Raw genomic sequence first — 20,166 nt, 5'->3', positions numbered from 1 at the left:
AACATGGCCCATCTTCCAACAATCCAACCAGTTCTCGATGGACAAATTCTAAATTTTTTCTCATTACAAAGCTGTTTTACTCGTATATACAGTATGTCGCAAATGGGAAAAATAAGACAATCGCTACTTCCGTGGCATAACAACTTTAAATCCGTCTTTTTCTATTACAACTTAGTGTGTAGATATGTGCACCAGTGATGCGCGGGTTGATCCAAGATGAGCGGGCGCCTACAGTCACCCGCGGTTACCCGCAAAATATTATTAATGATATTCGGGTCACGGTCAGTTGGGTCGTTTGAAATAAAGATGTCAAATAACTATTTTAAACAATTACTACTTTAAAAAAAATTGTGGCTCAGAAAGCTGATCGGGTATTAATATATATATTCAAACTCGCAAAAAAAAAAAATATATATATATATATATATAAATATATATATATATATATTTTTTTTTTTTGCGAGTTGCAGGCGGTTAGTAGAAAACGGGTGCGGGTTGTTTATACACTGACCCGCGCATCACTAATCTGCACTACAAAGTACAATACTGAATAGGTGTTGATATGAAAAAATAAGTGATGTGACTTCAAAACAATTTCAATTGAGACATTTTTGAAAATTTCGATGCCAATACCAATATTTCATTTCTTCACTTATTCCCCGGCAGCCATTTTTTGAAAAGTTGCCTGCCAGCATTTTTTGTGATTTTTGAAATGCCTTCCAGGAAAATTTTCTTCTTAAAATATATAAACATACAAATATATCAAATGAAAGAACAGACCAGTGGCGGCTCGTGAATGCTCATCCGAGGGGCGCTAATTCAAAATAAGTGTTCGGAGTGTCACATATGTGTTTCCCTTTTCCAAAATATGTGTTTTGCGTGTCGATAAATCCTGTGTGCATCACGTGTTTTGTCAAAATAAGTGCCTGCTGCAGACGCGTCAAAACCGTTTATGATAAAAGAGACGTTCACGTTCATAAAATGCAAAACACTCCATTAACAACAAACTCTGATTACGCATGAGTTTACGCGAGTATCTGGCAAACGCGAGCGTCTCTTTTATCGTAAACCCTTTAGACGCATCTGCAACAGGCACTTATTTTGGCATGACACGTGATGCACACAGGTTCACTCGATGCGCATTTTGTAAAAAGGAACCACACACATGATGAGCTACATACATGTTGCGACGAACCTCGCATCGAGCGCCCTCGGAAAAAGATGTCATCGGCCGCCACTGGAACAGACCCTCTGCTTTCGAACAAACAAACAAACAAAATGAGAAAAAAAGCGATCTATATTTTTGTATCTGCTTATAAACTCTTAAATATGGGTATTATTCTTAAAAAATATTTTTTTTTTGCAAAAAGCTGAAATAATTGCATTTTTGTGAAGGAATTTTCAGATTCAGAACGATTATCAAAACAACACGGAGTTTAAAATTAGTAAATAACGTTTTGACTTAAGTTTTTTTATAAATTGGTCAAGTGTGTTTTTTTATGCAAATGTTTAAGATAACTCGTCAATGAGGGGGAAAGAGTTAAATGACGTCTACTGATACAGGTTTTTAGTCCTTGTTTCAAATTATCATTGCCAGAATATAATCAACAGCTGTTTTTAAACAATCTATTTATGTCTGATAGTGAGACACATTTTTTTTTTGTGATACCGATTATAGGGTGATATATCTGTGCATCAGAAATTAGTATTCATAAATGCCCTATCCCTAAAATTTGATTGGCTGCCAACATGGATGTTAACCTACGAACAAGTAAAACTGTGCAAATTCTCTGTGGATTGTCAGGTAAACTTTGTGTTATGTCTAAGAACAAGCTTACATAATACACCAAGAAAAAAGAAAAGTCGTGTTTACAATGAGGTATGAATAAACAAACATAAAGTATAGAAGTAAGAAACAAGTAATGTTTTAAAGACAAAGTATTGTAGTCCCAGTTATGTCTGAATTCCACATATTATAAGAGAACAGAATAATGTGGTTACAATACACATGTTCACACTCACACAGGTTCCTCAGAGTCATTGAGAAGAACCAAACATGATAAGAGAAAGACAGAGGGCCCCATTATCGAGAAAAGAGCGCTCGTGAAATATTTGTTTTGCTCTATATTTCGGTTGTTTGTCTACATTATTCCGCAACAGATCTCACTCGAAATCACACGGCGCATTTCACAAGCTCATGCATCATAAAGCAAACATCAACATCCAGCGCGTCCTCCACTGCGGCAGAGACAATATTTGTTCGGAGACGTTTCTTCATGTCTCCGGGCTGCCGATGGAGATATCCAAGCTCGTGGTGCAGATAATGACTAAGGAGTGTTTTCCATTCCCTAAACTCACCTGAATTTTATATCGAGCCCCTTCTGTGTAGAATCTTATGATGAAAGTGAATGTCTAAGATGTGTTTTCAGGTACATATACAGAATTTTTTCCCACTTTTTTATTTGCAGAGCCAGATGAGGGAGGGGGTAAATCAAGGTTAGAGGAAAAAAAAACTATTGGACATGGTGTGTCCCACATTAGCACTATAGCGCAATAGCGATAGCATGTCTGCTAACTGCTACACCAAAGCTCGTTGTTTTTATATTATAGTAGTAAAGATGACAGGAAATGGTTGTTATGTAATTTCTTCTAGAAATGACATGAAAATAGGATCAGGAATTCTTGCATGCCCAATTTAAAGCCATATCGCCTTTTGCAGTGTGCACTAAGCCTTAATTCTTCTGTTGTTTGTGTTTGAATGCACATACGGAAAGTATTGTAAATGCGTGTGTGAGGAGGAAATAGATGGATGTGATCTTACAGTATATTGTATTATACCTGAAAGTCATTTTTCTAGTCAAAAGCCAGATATTCAGACAAACACAGTACTGCAGATTTGGGCCTGGAGCTTCTTGAGGGCATAAATCTTCTTCAGAGTTTTTTTTTCCAAATAGATAACGCTATAATGTAATACTCTCTCACACACACGGAGGATCCTCATATGTATTCACTTTAAAGTTTCCCTGCAGCAGGGAAGATATCCTCAAACTGATGAGAGCTTCTTCACGGCTTTACATTTAATCAGGCCAATTCTATACAGGATAAAAGTACTGATGATGATAAAAGTATGATAACTAGATTTTTACATTTTCTGTAACAAATCTATGTGCCGCTTGCCTATGTGATCTGGGTATTGCCAAAGCAGTGCAATGGGGCTGCTATGAGGTTTTCAGTGGTTTTAATCCATTGCTATTGTGTTGTTCTGTGAGGTTTTTGGTGGTTTTAGTCCATTGCTACAGTATGGTGTTGCTCACATACAGTAAGCCATGTTTCCGTCACCATAATTGTATGTGCATTTTGAAATATCGCATCAAAATGATTGATGGAAATGCCAAATTTCAAAGTTATTCGCAAAAAGTTTTTCTGCTCACTTGAAGTGTTTTTTGACTTTTGCGAAAAAGAGTAAATACAAATAAAAGGAGATGGAAACGCGTTTGTAGAATAAATTCTGACGTAGCGATTTACAAGGGTAACCCTGGGGCATGTTCAAGTTCAAAACGGTGTGCAACGTTCTGCTACGATTTCCGGGTTGAACGTCATGTTTCCTGGAAACGGTGCGCACCGGTATGCAACAGGGTTTGACATACATTTTCTCTTGCTTGGTGGGTGTGCCAGAACTGCAATCCAATCAGCAGCAACATGTAAATAAACCATGCTGTACTAAAGAGACAGCTCATACAATGGGTTTAAGTTGGAATGTTGTCTTTCATTTTGGACAGAAAGTGCAGTGAATGTAATATCGAGGGTATTTGACAGTATTAAACATGTATTTATAAGGATTTCATCGGACTCCAGAAACATTTGGCCTTCTCAGCTGCCATAGTTGCCGTAGTTGTAACTCTTGCGTCACTAGAACAGGGTGTACCGTTTCTGTTTAAAAAATGTTGCGCAGCATTTTGTCGGAGCTGAACGCAGTTCTGGTAACCTTTTTTTTTTTTGCTCTTGGGTGCCATCTACTGTCAAAGAGTCAATAAGCATTTTTATTCAGTGTGCCACATAGATATGTACACTAGATGTCGCCTTGGCTATGGCAGTTTATTGGACCGAATGCGTCAAATAGAATCGTCATCTTGAAACAGGGGAACCCTGTATCAGCGCCATTGTATCCAAGATGCCGGCGGTTTTGACGCATACTTAGAACCCCAAGGCAACATCTAGTGTATATATCTATGAGTGTGCCAGAGGTTTTTGCTCTGAGAATAATTCATTTTTCTTTTTTTCCTTCAAATGTAAAGACATTCTTGGAGATGTTGCATTAAAACACTACAAAATGGGCAGCAAGATGGTTTCTAACAAGAAGCAAAGCAAGCATTTATTGATTTGTAACCATATAGACTGTAAAAAATATAGAAATATCATCCATAGATTTGTGAAAAGCTATTTTGAAGCCAATAGTGGGCGAAGCCTGTTGTTGCCATTTCTGCTCTGCGCATCACTCGCGGATAACCGAAAATGGGTAAAGAGGCGTGATGTGGGTGAAGCTGAGTTGGCTGGTTGTTGAAACCATGCATGCTTAGCTTGACAGTAGTGACAGCAGTGGCAGTTCACCCGTCACTCAAGTGACCATGTCCTTAATTATGCAGAACTTTAATGCTGCGTTCAGACCAGCCGCGGTAGAGGCATCTAGTGCAAGTACTTTCAATGTTAATGTTAATGTAAAGACGCGTTGACACGCGTCTGGAGGTCTGGTGGCGCGAATGAGGCGTTTAGCTCGCCGCCTTCCGCCTCATTTACACGTCTAGCTCGCGGGAAAGCTGCGAATTGAACATTGGCGTGGGAAACGCACGAGTTGAAAAATGTGAACTTTGGCGGAAAAACGTGTCACGTTAACCAATCAAGAGCTTGCTCTATTAGTGACGTGATTACTGAAAGCGAGCGGAGTCGCAGAAGCCCCTCCCATGACGTGAATGTCTCGATAACTAATTTCACGCGTGAAGGAAGCAAGTAAACTTAAAATGTTCAAGCCGCAAACTAGACGCGATAGACACGAAATTTGATGCCTCAAACGCAGCTGGTGTGCAGACACGGTAAGGCTTAACTCTTTCCCCGCCATTGACAAGTTAACTCGTCAATTAAGAGACAACACTTCCCTGCCAATGACAAGTTTTTCCAGCAATCTGTATTTCCGCTATTATCCACCAGGTGGCGCTCTTACCCAACTTATAAAAGCTGGCGGTATTCCCTTACAAACAGTTCAAACTCTGTGTATGTTTTGATCATCGCTATGAATCTGTTCTCTATCAAAAGTCCTTTACAAAAATGAAATTATCTCAGCTTTTTTTAATCAAAAATAATTATAACCACGGTTAAAGCTGTATCGCAAAAATAACCCAAGTAATTGGTTATTTCATATCAGGTAAAACTTGCTACCTACAGAATTGGGTTAAAATAACCCAACAAAGAGTCAGTGCTATAGTAACCCACCATTGGGGCATTTTTAACCTAACTGTTTTAAGTGAATTTTCTGCTCTCTAGATATGCCTCAAATCAGTTAATTTAAAAATAGAAAAAAAATTTTTTTTAGCTCAGACTGCAAAGTCTGAATGGTCCCTGAGGATTAAACTGATAAAACTAGCGTTAAGTGATTTTTATTTGTCACTTTAGGTCTTGGACTGCTGTTCTCGATTTGCGGTACCTTTAACTCAGATTAAGACGTAAAGCCTGTGGGAAGAATCTGAGATTTAGAAGCTTCTCCGTCCCAAAAACAGATCCGTGGGCTGACACATCTCTCAGCTCGGGACCTGTAGGGTTTCCAAGTGCTGAGCAGACAAGAGTTTATCAGCTTACGCCTTGTAAGCAGAGAATAACTGCCCCAATTATCCCGACGTTATTCATTTACCGAAAGTAGATTCCACATCTTTGGCCTGCCGGCTACATGCGGCGTGTTCAAAAGATGATTTTGAATCACCTTTTTATTTTATTCGTTTAACTGAGGGACACAGATGTTATGCCTCCTGCTAGGTGCGTAATGTTTTTTGCGGCACCGTAATGCTAAAACAAACAAGGTGTATAAAAACATAATGAGTTTTATTTACTGTCTCAGAGATGCGTTGGATGTGAACTAGCATGGAGGCGCATGGGGCTCCGTCCGGGCGCTACAAATTGATTAAACCATCCTGTTAATTGACTTATTGATATTCATTCGATTAAATGTCTGTTCTCCTTTTGGGCCAAGAAGCGAAACGGATTAGTTGATTCAATCTTTAGCAGTTCTTTGAACACTGAATCAACACAGATGCCTTCATGTCGTTCCAATCCAGTATGATTTTTCTTCGTCTGAGGTGCATGAAAGAGATGTTTTGGAGAATGCTGTTTTCCATACAATAGACGTATTTGGTGTCTTGGGCCTGTCAAGCTCGGCCAATGAAAGTTCTCCATACTCCAATTTTAGATTTAAGGGACCGATCAAACGCTGTAAAAAAAGTTGGTTCAACTTAAAAAAGTACACTGCAAAAATGACTTTCTTACTTAGTATTTTTGTCTTGTATTTTCTTGATGAGCAAAATGACTAGGAAAATAAGTCAAGACATTTAAGCGAATTTGTGCTTAAAACAAGCAAAAAAATCATCTGCTAATGGAATAAGAAAAAAATTATTGAATTAACTACCTAATATAACTAAGGCCTAGTCCTGGATTTAGGGCCGGCCCATCCGACAGGCAATACAGGCGATTGCCTGGGGCCCCACGACGAGACGAGGGCCCTCCATGCATAAAAAATTATTTTGTCATTGCACAAATCGCATGGATGCGATCAGCAAGCAACGCGCATTGCATGTGTAGGGACCTCATTGATTAACTCTTTCCACGCCAGCGATTTTATAAAAAGTTGCCTGCCAGCATTTTTTTGTGATTTTCACAAGTTTCACAAAATGCCTTCCAGGAAAATTTTCTTTTAAAAATATATAAACATACAAATATATTAAATGAAAGAACAAACCCTCTGCTTTCAAAACAACAAACAAACAAAACGGAAAAAAAAATGTTTCATTCTATCTATATTTTATTTCTCTGCTTATTAACTTAAAAATATGGGTATTTTTCTTTAAAAATATTTTTTAGGAAAAAGCTGAAATATTTGCATTTTTGTGAAAGAATTTTGTTAGAGATCAGATTCAGAATGATTATCAAAACATACATGGAGTTTAAAATTAGTAAATAAAGTTTTGGCTTTATTTTTTTCATAAACTGGGTAAGTGAAATTGCAGATTAACATAAAAATTTTCAAAAACACGTTTTTTTATGCAAATATTTTCTCTTAACTCTTTCGCCGCCATTGACGAGATATCTCGTCAATTAAGAGAAAACGCTTCCCCGCCAATGACGAGATTTTCTGTCTTTCCGCAATACCGCTAATATCATAATTATACAACCCGGAAGTAGCGGCTCACGTGAAAGAGAAAGAACTCTGTGTATGTTTTAAAGATTGCTCTGCGTCTGATCTCTATCAAAAGTCCTTCGCAAAATGGATTTATCTCAGCTTTTTGCTCAAAATTGGGTGTTTTTGAAGAAACCTACCCATGTTTGAGAGGTGATTACAAGAGAACTAATGAAGGTAGGATGAAACGTTTTTTTTTTTTTTTTTTTTGAAAGCAGAGGGTCTGTTCTTTCATCTGATATATTGTTTGTTTATATTTTTTAATGTTTGTTAAGAAGAACATTTTCTGGAAGGCATTAAACTTTTGTGAAAATCATGAAAAATGCTAGCGCTGGCTGGCAACTTTTTTAAAAAAACGCTGGCGGGGAAAGAGTTAATTGACGAGACAACTCGTCAATGGCGGGGAAAATGTTAAAATAGGGATCACAAAAACATATAGATAAATTCTCCACACAACAATCGGCAGTAAAATAACAATAAATACAAAACATCAGTATAAATAAAGACAAAAAAACACATAACAACAGAGTGGGCTAATTTGCATAATGTAAATGACGCGCTTGCGGAGATGTGTCTCATTGCACATGCTTGGAAAATAAATTGTTGGGGATTATGGGTAATGTAGTATCGTATAAAACGTAATGTTTATGTTACAACTTTTAATAAAGATGAAAACTTTAAAAGTGAGGTTGCGGTAGGCTTTGACAAACTATGGCATTAAAACGATACCTTTCAGGGGATGAAGAGAAAAATTGAAAAGCAGAAGAAGAAAAGCAATCACAAAGTAAAGGTATGTTCTGCATTACATTGTTTAATGCGTACGCTAATTTAAAGGTTCAGTGTGTAATTTTTAGAAGGATCTCTTGACAGAAATGCAAAATTATATACAAAACTATATTATCAGTGGTGTATAAAAACCTTTCATAATGAACCGTTATGTTTTTATTACCTTAGAATAAGACGTTGTTATCTACATACATCAGGGGTCACCTTACGTGGAAGTCGCCATTTTGTGTTGCCATGTTTCAACAGAAGCCCTTAACGGACAAAACCTTTTTTATTAAGTTGTCTACGATGATTACGTTTTTCCCAACACATCCTTACCCCATGTCGTCAATATTTGACGACACTTGACCATTCGTCAATATGTGACGGGGAGGGTATACCTTTCGCGTCATTTTTTGATGAACTGGGGACTTCAATACTGTTACGTCCGTTGCATTCTCTTTCCTATTTTCTTACCATTTTCGCGTCGGTTTAGGGTTAGATTACGCAAAATTAAACAGTGTACGCGAAATTAAACAGTTGTCACCTGGCGTTGGGGTTAGAGTTAGGTTTGGGTAGGGATGTCATTATGTAAATCTAACCCTAAACCGACGCGAAAATGGTAAGAAAATAGGAAAGAGAATGCAACGGACGTAATAGTATTGAAGTCCCCAGTTCGTCAAAAAATGACGCGAAAGGTATACCCTCCCCGTCACATATTGACGAATGGTCAAGTGTCGTCAAATATTTACGATATGGGGTGAGGATGGGTTGGTTTTTCCGGTGGCGGTGGTAGCAGTGAACTGAGCCGTTGGTTGCAATTCGCAACCTCACCACTAGATGCCGCTAAAATTTACACACTGCACCTTTAAAAACATAAGAAAAATGTCTATCCCCATTTATAAATTAACCCACATAAAAAAAGACTATTATACTATATTATTTACTGTAGTAAAATGCTTAGATACTAAGAAATATACTATGATATGGTTCAAAACACTATACAGAATACATACAGAACACCCTACTTATTCGTGATACTTACACTCTAAAAATGGCTGGGTTATTTTTTAACCCAAAATGCTGGGTTGAGTCTGTTGGGTTGTTTTGCTGGGTTATTTTTTTACATTTTAAACACTTTTTGGGTAGTTTCAGTTTTGTAGGTGTTGGGTTAAAACTGCTGGGTTATTATGTTGGGTTGTTTGAAGAGGCTCATGTGCTTCGCGCCCTTGATGTTTGAATGTGCTCAGCAAGGGTCGTCGTGAAAGGACAGAGTCACAAGCGGTTGTTTCAAGGTAAGTTTATATGTTGTTGTGAACATTTCATGAATATAAACAAGATTATAACATTTTGCGAGACAGCAACGTGTTAATTTATAGAGACTAAGACGACGGGTGTAATTTGGAGGAATGACGACTGTTACCTCAGATCGCCATTTACACAAATTGACTCGAATAATCGTTCTAAGATGTTTGATATGGCATATTAATAAAATTAATAAAATAGATGTTACAAAATCCCCATCACACGGTTGATTACGTTAACTCATGACAATTTCTGTAAGCCTTTAACAAAGCGAGTCAAAACCGGTACCGAGTCGACCTCCGCAACCCCACTTCGGCTTCTTGTGTCACACACGCGCAGTTTTCCCTTTCCCAGCTTAACAAGCGATAGCGACTCTGTTAAATTAAATTTAGCGACAAACGCGTTGCTTTTTTGTCATTCGATATGTAAAGACAGACCGCGAGGCGCGAGCACATGTTAACCGGCAGCGGAGGATCACGGAGCCGGCGTCTCTGTCACTGAGGCAGGACAAGCAGCAAATTTACTTCACCGTCGGTACGGCAGGTAATGCGTCGATAAATTAAAACGAAACAGCGTTTCCAAGAACCGGTGTCTTATATGTGTGCTTGTTCCTCTCTTTTAAAATGAAACAATAATTTAAGTGTTTGGACATGAACTTGAAAACATAAACGTATTTGTCACCAAGACGGAGGCTGCGTGGAAGTGACTATCGGTTAACAAACATGTATATGTGTTATATGAATTTAGATGTGTTATTGAGTCGTATTTAGTTACTACACTGTAAAAAATGATTTGTTGACACAACTTGACTTGGTCAAGTCATCTTATTGCATTGACCCAGTTAAGTTTAGCCAACATTAGGAGTTAAGTTAACTCCACTTATATTTATTTGTTGAAATAACTTGCAGTAAATTGGGCCAACGTACCATATCAATTAATAAGCAATTAGATTTTTTTGTTAAGTAAACTTAAAAACATATTGGTTGAACTTAATTTTTCATGTTTTCACAACCATTAACAAAGTCTAATTGACATAAAATAGTAAGTTTTCCTCAACATCACAACTTAACTTTTTGAGTTTATTAGACTTCATTGCTTTCTTTGACAAGAAGTTCTAGATATCTGCCTGAAACCAGATTTTTTTAAATGAAATCAACACAACTGCAAAATTGAAACTCTCAGCATTTATTTTTCCTTGCAAAGATATGAAAACATTACAAGAAAAACCCTCACATATATTCAGCTCACATAAGCACATGCAAACTTCTTTATGCACAGACTCATTCTTAGAGAATGGTATCAGATATTTTCATTGCAGGAACAACTGTACATGAAGAATTCATAAGCTGTGTTTAACAACTTCAAATAATTCAATTCCCAATCAAATGTCAGACATGACAAGGAAAGAGAAGCAGGACAAGGTAACAAGAACACAGTCTGTTTAAAAAAAATTCTAGAATACCAATGTTAAAATATACACCTCACAAAAACACGTGCAAACTTCTCTATGCACTCGGGCTGCACAATAAGTCGCATGTGAATATCACATGCATCTTGTAAGTAATGCCCGTTCCTTGATTAGTCGCCAGCTGCTTTCAGACGGAGCGGCACCCACCACACAGAGACGCAGCTCACCGACATTCGGGGCAACCCCGCATTTATTATAGCGGACGTATTGCCTGCGACATGCATGCGACATGGCCCAGACCGTCAGTGAACCAAGGCTCCGTGCAGCAAATGCAGCTCCATCCGAAAGCAGCCGACGGCGATTTACTACTAATCAAGGAACTGACGAGATGTGCATGGTATCGCATGCGATTTATCGTGCAGCTCTACTATGCACAGAACCATTTAAGAGCCAAAATAGTACAAATAACTCTCCTTGTCATTATCAGATTTTCCTAACAGCTTATAGTGAATTATTCATGTAAAGTTGTTCCTGTGTTTAACAACTTCAAATAAAACAGTGTCTTTAATTCCCAATCAAATGTCTAACATGACAAGGAAAGAGGAAGTAGAACAAGGTAACAAGTGAACAGTCTGTTTAAAAAAATTTCAAGAATACCAATGTTACACTTAAAGCGATACTCCATTGTTTTGTCATATTAAACCATGTTATTACCTTAACCAAGAAGAGTCAATACACACCTCCATCATCCCAGCGCGCGCACCTAAAGGAATAGTCCACTCATTTTCAATATTAAAATATGTTATTACCTTAACTAAGAATTGTTGATACATTCCTCCATCATCTGTGCGCGCGCACGTAAGCGCTGGAGCGCGCCGCGACGCTTCGATAGCACCCAGCTCAGCCCCATTCACCCAACTGTACCATTCAGAGATAAAGTTAGAAGTGACCAAACACATCAACGTTTTTCCTATTTAAGACGAGTAGTTATACGAGCAAGTTTGGTGGTACAAAATAAAACGTAGTGCTTTTCTAAGCGGATTTAAAAGAGGAACTATATTTTATGGCGTAATAGCACTTTTGGGAGTACTTCGACTTGGCGCAGTAACACCCTCCCTGTCCCATTATGAGAGTGAGAAGGGGAGCGGACTTTTCAGGCGAGTCGAAGTACTCCCAAAAGTGCTATTACGCCATACAATATAGTTCCTCTTTTAAATCCGCTTAGAAAAGCGCTATGTTTTATTTTGTACCACCAAACCTGCCTGCACAACCACTCGTCCCAAACAGGAAAAACGCTGATGTGTCTGGTCACTTCTAACTTTATCTCTAAATAGTAGCATTGAATGAATGGGGCTAAGCTAAATCCTATCGAAGCGTCGCAGCGCACTCCAGCGCTTACGTGCACGCACACAGATGATAGAGGGATGTATCAACAATTCCTAGTCAAGGCAACAACATACTTCAACATTGAAAATGAGTAGACCACTCCCCTAAGAACTGTGGCGCTTGGCGACACCCCGGCAGCACCCAGCCCAGCCCAGCCCACTCAACGGCACAAAACAGAGACGAAGCCAGAAATGACCAAACACATTGTTTTCCCCATTTAATACGAGTACATACGATCAAATATGGTGGCACAAAACAAAACATGGCGCTTCCAAAAGCGGGTTAAAAAGGGTAACTATAATGTATGGTGGAATAGCACTTTTGGGAGTACTTCGACTCGCCTAAAAAATCTGCTCCCCTTCTCCCTCTCATAATAATTATAGTTACCCTTTTAAACCCACTTTTAAAAGCGCCACGTTTTATTTTGTGCCTCCACACTTGATCGTACATCTACTCGTATCAAACAGGGAAAACGTGGATGTGTTTGGTCATTTCCAACCTCATCCCCGTCCTGTTCCACCGAATGAACTGGGCCAAGCCAAGTGCCACCAAAGTGTCGCCGCACGCCACAGTTCTTAAGTGCACGCACCAAGATGACAGAGGCACGCACTAACTCTTCCCAGTTAAAAGGATAGTTCACTTTAAAATAAATTTTTTATACGTTTTAGCTTACCTCAGGGGCATCCAAGATGCAGGTGTCTTGGTTTCCGCGGTGGTTTCACTTTTGATGTTTTTGGGTCGGGCCGTTGTTGTCTGTCAGTCATACAATGCAGGTCCATGGTCACCTACCAAACGCAACCCCAAAGAGCACGCACAGAGAAGTCCAAACCAAACAACTGCCCATCACAAGCACACACCGATGGCCCAAGACACGAAACGAGCGGCTTGCGCGAGAAAACGAACACTATTTATATTGTTTTTGCCCCTTCTACCCAACCACGTCTGTGCTTAGTCTGCGCACGCGCCGGAAGTGATCTCCTGGATGAGTTCGCGCGAGCATACGTAATTGTTTTCTTTCATGTCAGTTTAAACATCCCGGATAAGCACAAATTAGTACAATTTCTATTAGCTGTCAATCTCTGTTCTGTGTAAACAATGAGTGACGTACACGTGCGAGAGACCACTTCCGGCGCATGCGCAGACTAAGCACAGACGCGGTTGTGTACAAGGGGCAAAAACAATGTAAATAGTGTTCGTTTTCTCACACAAACCGCTCGTTTCGTGTCTAAGGCCATCAATGTGTACTTACGATGGACAGTTGTTTAATTTGGACTTCACTGTGAATGCTCTTTGAGGTTATGTTTACCAAGTGACCATAGCCCTGCATGACTGACAGACAAGAAAGGTTTGACCTAAAAACATCAAAAGTGAAACTACCACGGAAACAAAGACACCTACATCTTGGATGCCCTTGAGGCAAGCCAAAACATTAGAATTTAATTTCAAAGTGAACCATTGCTTTAAGGTAATAACAGTTCAACATGACAAAACGATGGAGTATCCCTTTAAAACAATAATATCTAAAATAAGAATGGTCTTAAACTTTAAAACAGTGTACACTGTAAATGCTTATAGTAACAAGGAGAAGAAAATAGTTTCTTATCTCAGCAACTTGCTCTTCAAAGAGTGAACTCTTGCGGTGCAAGAGTGTGATCCAACTCCAATGAACAGGCGTTGTATCACTTCAAAAGTGAATTTTAATTCCTTTGGATAGTCAAGGTTTAATGCGTACATCAGGCCCATCAGGTTCAGAAAAGCATTAGGTATGTCACTCAGGGTGACGCATCACCACTTCTTCCTCAATCACCAGGGCAACGTCATTGTAGAATTCTGGAAAAGGCTCCGCATTTTCCACAACCACTAGGATTCTGATCACCACGCCCTTGATCACATCCTCTTCATGGTCACTGGGCTTTGTAGAATGAAAAGAAAATTAAGGTACTATTACTTATAACCAATTTCACAAACAATTTAAAGTCCCCAGACCCCTGCAAATTAAGAGATCTAATGTTCAATTTTCCCTTGTTTTGCCTTAAAGCAGTGTTTCCCAATCCTGGTCCTCGAGCACCCCCTCCCAGAAAGTTTTAGATGTCTCCTTATTTAACACACCTGATTTAACTCATCAGCTTGTTAGGGACACATGTTTACCATTTTGGAAGGAGGCTGATGAGTCAAATTAGGTTTTTTAAATAAGGAGACATCTAAAACTTTCTGGGAGGGGGTGCCCGAAGACCAGGATTGGGAAACAATGCCTTAAAGGTTTCAGCTTACCTCGCATATCTTCATGAATTTAGATGGAGTCTCTCGCATGTATCACGGCAGCCCAAGCAATGCTGCAGTCCTCATCCTTTGGTTTGTTGTCTGTAAAATATATGATGGTTAAAGTACCTCCTTTATTGGTTCAATCCTTTGTTTTTCTTTTCATTTATCCTTTCACCCCCTCCCCCTCTGTCTTGAAAAATAAAAACATTAATTTCAAATATGTACACTTTTTGCATACTTTTGTTGTAAATAAATTACCAGTGATGTGGTACAACAACAGTTGTTTGTTACCTTTTGTTCAGCACCAAAATAAGATTTAACAGTAGACGTAACCAGCTGATGTCACTTAAACCAGGAGTGCACTTAAATCAATGTAGTGCACTTTAAGAGTAAAAATAAGTGACATAGATCTATGAGGAATTTAAAAATCTTTGGTTGCATATATGCATGGTTATAATAGGGCACACAAATGAGATTCACCATTGGTTAAAACATGTTTATAGAATAATAAGTGGTGGCATTTAATACAGATTTATTATTTATTAGTGAACACCAAGCAACCTTTGCAACCTAAATTTGAAGTGGATACTGCAACATTGCAGTTTATAATTCAAATGATGATGTGACTTTGCCTTTTCAGACACCCAGGAATTTAGTCAAGTCCATTTGTTTTTTGCATTAATCTTTTGGCAAAGCATTACAGTCAAGATCTACGCGTTTCACACACACATGCAGGCAAACCAGATCTACGAGTGTGTCATTATACTATTCTGTAATCGCACGCGTTAACGCAAACACGCAAATTAGATTCACAAACCATCAGCGAATGTGTGTTTTTGTCAGGATTATGTGGGATCTGGTTCACGTGGATGCGTGTGTTAACGCATGTGCGTAGAGAATATTATAATGCAAGCAAAACGTTTTGACACAAATGCACCTTTATATTGATATCGTGAGACAGCATTTGAAATGCAAGCACCTGCTTCTCTTAATTTCTTCTAAAATGCTGCCTGTCTCTGCCCATTCCTTCTATCCATGCCCAGCGCCACTTATTTAAGTGCTTTATCAATTAGGTCATATCTTTCCTGTTCTTTATAAACTTACGTTACTTTCCATCCTGCGGACTACGTTTCCTTGCTACGTGACATCTCCGGTCTCCGCTCGGTACCTGCAGCTGGATCTCTCAACCACACTTAAAGACCCGCCCCATTCTACTTCTGATTGGCTAGTTTAGTTTGGTTGAGAGAAAAAGATGTGTTCCTCTCATCCTATTTGTGGGTGAACGCATGAACGCGAAATGATATTAATAAAATATTATATATATTTTTTTAATTCGCAGCCAACGCCGCCCGCCGGAGATCCGGCACGGTGCCTGAAAACTTTAAACCATGCGAAAAAGCTATTTTGGGCCATTTTACACCAATTTGTACACGTTTTTATCTATTTACCAACATTAACTTATAATAGTCAACGACGACTTCTCTTTCTGCTCACGTGTCTAACAGCTCGGTGTCTAACACTGCATAGCTAGCAAAAATGTGCGTGTGGCTCCTGATTAACGTTAACTTACCAATCAAGTTGTCTTAAATCAATACACAAACAAAACAAGCCTATTTTTTACATGAAAGACAGAACAAATTAGGGTATACTTACTATAAAAATACATCTGTAGTCGTTCAAATAAGAGCTCCTTCGTCTTCTTTTTTCTCCCATCAGCAACTCGTGTAGCGATCTCGTCCTCTCGTGCAGAAAATGGCGCTGGCGCGTCTTGTTCAAATTCGTTAAAGTAGTACGTCATTATGACGTAGAGATTCTGGCACATGCGCATGAGGCAAAAAAATTGAAACAACCTATGTTTTGTTGTTATATGAACACCTTATTTAAAGTTTTAAATTTCCCTTTAAGTTGAGGTTGTTATAACTCATCCTAGTGCGTAGTGAGACACTGCAAGTTGACAGGACATGATTTTACTTGTCCACCTGACTAAAACTCAGAATCATTTTTTACAGTGTATTTTATATTCATTTCATAATATTTTTGGGTTGTCTCCTGTGATTTCAAATTTAAATTGACCAACCCTCTGATCTGTGGCTGATACTGTAACAGAGATGTTATGTTTTTAGCAGAGATCAGATGTGATGTTGTTTTCCAATTCTTTTTTTAGAGTGTGCAGAGTTTTAACGTCCATCCATTGATGAGGCTAGCAAGACCTTCATACAACTTCAGCCAGTAAGTGTAACATGTAATAATTACTATTTAAAATATATTGAGAATGTCTTAATTATCTGCTACATTTTAGTTCTGCAGTACTTTATTCTTTATAGTCAGATCATCCTATTTGTCAGTCTGTGTGGTTTGCAGCCTTTGTTGTTGGCACAACAGTTAAAAGAGTGTAACACCAAAGTCTTATGCAAACTGACAACAGGCCATTGCATTTTTGGAAAAAAAATCTCACACGTGGTCGTAATGCAGCCAGGGATGCAAAAGAAAGCCTTATAATTTTTTTATAAAATGTATAATTCACTTGGCCCACATGGTTTTCTGAATACTTAAATCTGATCATTCAGTTCAGACCACTAAAAGTTTTTTCCTCTTTTGTAGATTGCAACAAATGTGGTGGAATTTCTTCACTGGACAGAATCCTCGAAACCCTTTCCTTTCTTCCTGGCCATGGGAAACATGCAGCAGATCTCTCAATCTTTATTCTCAATCAGTCTCTCTGAATACGGAAGTGACTTAAACTGCAATTCGGCCAAGATGGCGACGGCACGCACCGCCTACTTTAAGCTTCAAAAATGCTCTTCACAAACCAATAGGTGACGTCACGGACACTACTTGCATATTTTTTACAGTCTCTGGTTTAAAGGCATTTTAAGTGCTTGAAAATAAATACCCCAGGCAATGTGCTTCTATGGGAATTCCTGTAGTCTGTCATTTTTCAAATGGATAAATCCTCTCCTGTTCGTTTCCTTTGTACATCTTTGTTCGCGACAAGTAACTTTAATAAATGAAGTATTTTTAGTCAAATACATTCCATTCTGTGAAACTTAAAACATTTGTTCTTTAAAAAAACTTTACACATCTATGAATGATTTTACTTTTAATTTATACAACGGGTCTGTTGAATGCTGCATTCTGATTGGCTGAGAAATGTTCTATGGGTGTTGATTATTTTTCTGTAAACCGCACACCTAACTTTTCAAAGGCACCAGAGCAATGTTTGTGGTAACCGTGGTATAAGCGGAATAATTGACTCCGGTCCCCTGAACTATTTGAAAACAATGCACACCTGCGGTGTAACGGCACTCCGCTTTGCGTCGTGCCGCATTACCACCTTGGTGTGCATTATTTTCTTACAATTCAATGGCCCGTCGTCAATTATTCCTTACTTAACAATTACATTGTTTCTTTTCTTACACTGCTGTAGTTTTGTTTATGTACATTTCAGTATTTCATATACTGTAAAATTACAAATTCTGTCTTAAATTCAAACGAATTAATTCAACCTGTTACATTGTTACTTCAATGTGCATAATTTATGATATTTTATAAATATATTTATACTTGGGTCAGTAAGCAGTCCTTTAAATGATTTTGCAACTTACAACTGTAAAAATGTAAGAGTTTGTAGTTATTTTGCAGTCAAATAAACATTTATTTGCTGTTAACAATGGTCTTGATTTACAATAAAGCACATGATAAAAATAACCCAGCAAGAATAACCCAAAACCCAGAATATTAATCCCATAAATGGTTAAAATGACTACATGTTGGGTTTTCTCAACAACCCAACCTGCTGGGTTAAAATGTGTTACCCAACGTGTTGGGTTACTTTAACCCAGCATGTGTTCTGTCCAATATTTACCCAGCGCTGGGTTGCCAATTGGGTTGTTTTTAACCCAACCATTTTTAGAGTGTATATTGATACATACAGTACTGTAGTTATATTGCACAACAATTGTTGAACTATAACAATATTGCTTAATATGTTGCACTTAATAAAAACTTCCACATTTAAATATATAGTTATTTTTGTGTGTCAAATTGTAGTGCTATAAAAAAATTTACACCATGGGGCTCATTTTCATGATGGCGCCTAGGGCCCCATAGGGACCGGCCCTGCCTGAATTAATCTGAACCTTGTCCGGAAAACCGCCCCTTTAAGTTGTATAAGCTTTGTGCTTATTCAAACTTGACAGCCAATGACATTTCGCCTTATTGATATTAAACTTTAGCAAATTAATGCCAATATTTCTGAATATTTTTCTTCTTCAAAAGTAATTCGGATTTCAAACAACATGACAGGTTAGTAAATGATGACTCGATCGATTTTATTTTTGTAAATGAACTGTCTCTAAAAAGTTTTCAGCAAAATTATTTTTATCGAATCTGTTTATGACTTCATTAATCATAATAGCAACAACATCATTTTCATCTCGCCCAGCTGTGGCATTTTCCTTCTCCTTTAGACAATTACACAATGATTTGTTCTTTTAAAAAATGAATCTCTTATTAATCTTCATGCTACAGCATGTGGCAGATTCCAGAGAAACTGGAGCTGAGAAAATTCCAGTTTAAACTGCTTCCATTATTACACCTGGGAACTGAATCGTTTGTACTGTAATGATGACACAAGTAATTTATGGGAAAGTAATTTTTTTTAATGCATTTACGGCGTACAAGCTCAGAGCGTTTAATTTTAGTCCGTGTGAAAGCCCTCGCCGCATATAAAATCCCCATTTACTCTCTTAACTGCTGCGTTAATTCTTCAAATATAAAAAAAATACATTTTCTCTACTTCTCCTGAAAGAATACTGATTGGTGGATGCACAATTTCCGACACTTTCTGCGCCGTGGGTCTTTATCCCAGTCATATCTTTATCCTTCCCGCGGGGTTCAGTTCGGTCCGCTCTAAAGACTTCTCCGTATTGAGAGGAGGTCTGCGCTTGCAAGCTTTATTTTTGAGGGGTTATTTCGGCCTGCTTACCCGCGGCTCCCAGCAGGCCTTTCTTCTTTTCTGATTGCTCCACTGCTGACAATGAGAGTCTGACTATCCGCATGCTGACAAAATATATATCAGTCCAAACTATCAAACAAAACCAGCCCCGGCCTTTTTTCCCCATCGCAAGTCAATCCAGTTTTCCTCTCGATTTAGCACCTCAAAAGCCATCACGAATTGCTCAGCGTGAGATTTTCTGATGAGTTAAACAGAACAAGCAAGAAAAAGCCGTGAGCGATTTATTTAGTTATCATACTTGTTCCAGTCAGGGTTATAATCGTAAAACGAAAAGCACTGATTTGAAAACGTTTGTGAACTGAAGTACTCAATAAAACAAAAAAATATATATATACCATAATGAACTAAAATACGTTTTTTTTATTTTTATAAAACGGTAGCTAAAAATTTTAATTTAAATTAAAGGTGCAGTGTGTAAATTTCAGCGGCATCTAGTGGTGAGGTTGCGAATTGCAACCAACGGCTCAGTCCACTGCTCACCCCTCACTTTTGAAACACAGAGACAGAGCGCAGTTATGCAAATTTGAAAACCACGCCCCCCCGGGGGGGAACGCAATCCAACCGTCTCCATTGACTTTGTATTGCGAG

The 20,166-nt window shown here is 38.3% G+C and overlaps 1 protein-coding gene and 2 long non-coding RNA genes across 6 annotated transcripts in view; 1 reads left to right on the top strand and 2 right to left on the bottom strand.

Moving 5' to 3' along the window:
- Nucleotides 1-20,166, bottom strand: part of cntnap5b (contactin associated protein family member 5b) — a 269,502-nt gene that overhangs the window by 97,790 nt on the left and 151,546 nt on the right. The gene's annotated exons all lie outside the window — the stretch shown is intronic.
- Nucleotides 13,730-16,579, bottom strand: LOC141359490 (uncharacterized). The gene is made up of 3 exons (XR_012365965.1): nucleotides 16,215-16,579; nucleotides 14,571-14,660; nucleotides 13,730-14,211 (listed from the first exon to the last, which is right to left on the bottom strand). It is a non-coding gene; the product is annotated as an uncharacterized lncRNA (long non-coding RNA).
- LOC129453928 (uncharacterized) lies at nucleotides 16,578-18,481 on the top strand. Its single transcript, XR_012365966.1, has 2 exons — nucleotides 16,578-16,790; nucleotides 17,163-18,481. It is a non-coding gene; the product is annotated as an uncharacterized lncRNA (long non-coding RNA).

Source organism: Misgurnus anguillicaudatus, chromosome 23 (assembly GCF_027580225.2).
Source record: "Misgurnus anguillicaudatus chromosome 23, ASM2758022v2, whole genome shotgun sequence".
Taxonomy (NCBI): Eukaryota; Metazoa; Chordata; class Actinopteri; order Cypriniformes; family Cobitidae; genus Misgurnus; species Misgurnus anguillicaudatus.
The sequence above is the reverse complement of the archived record's forward strand: the minus strand, read 5'-3'. Positions and strand labels throughout refer to the sequence as shown.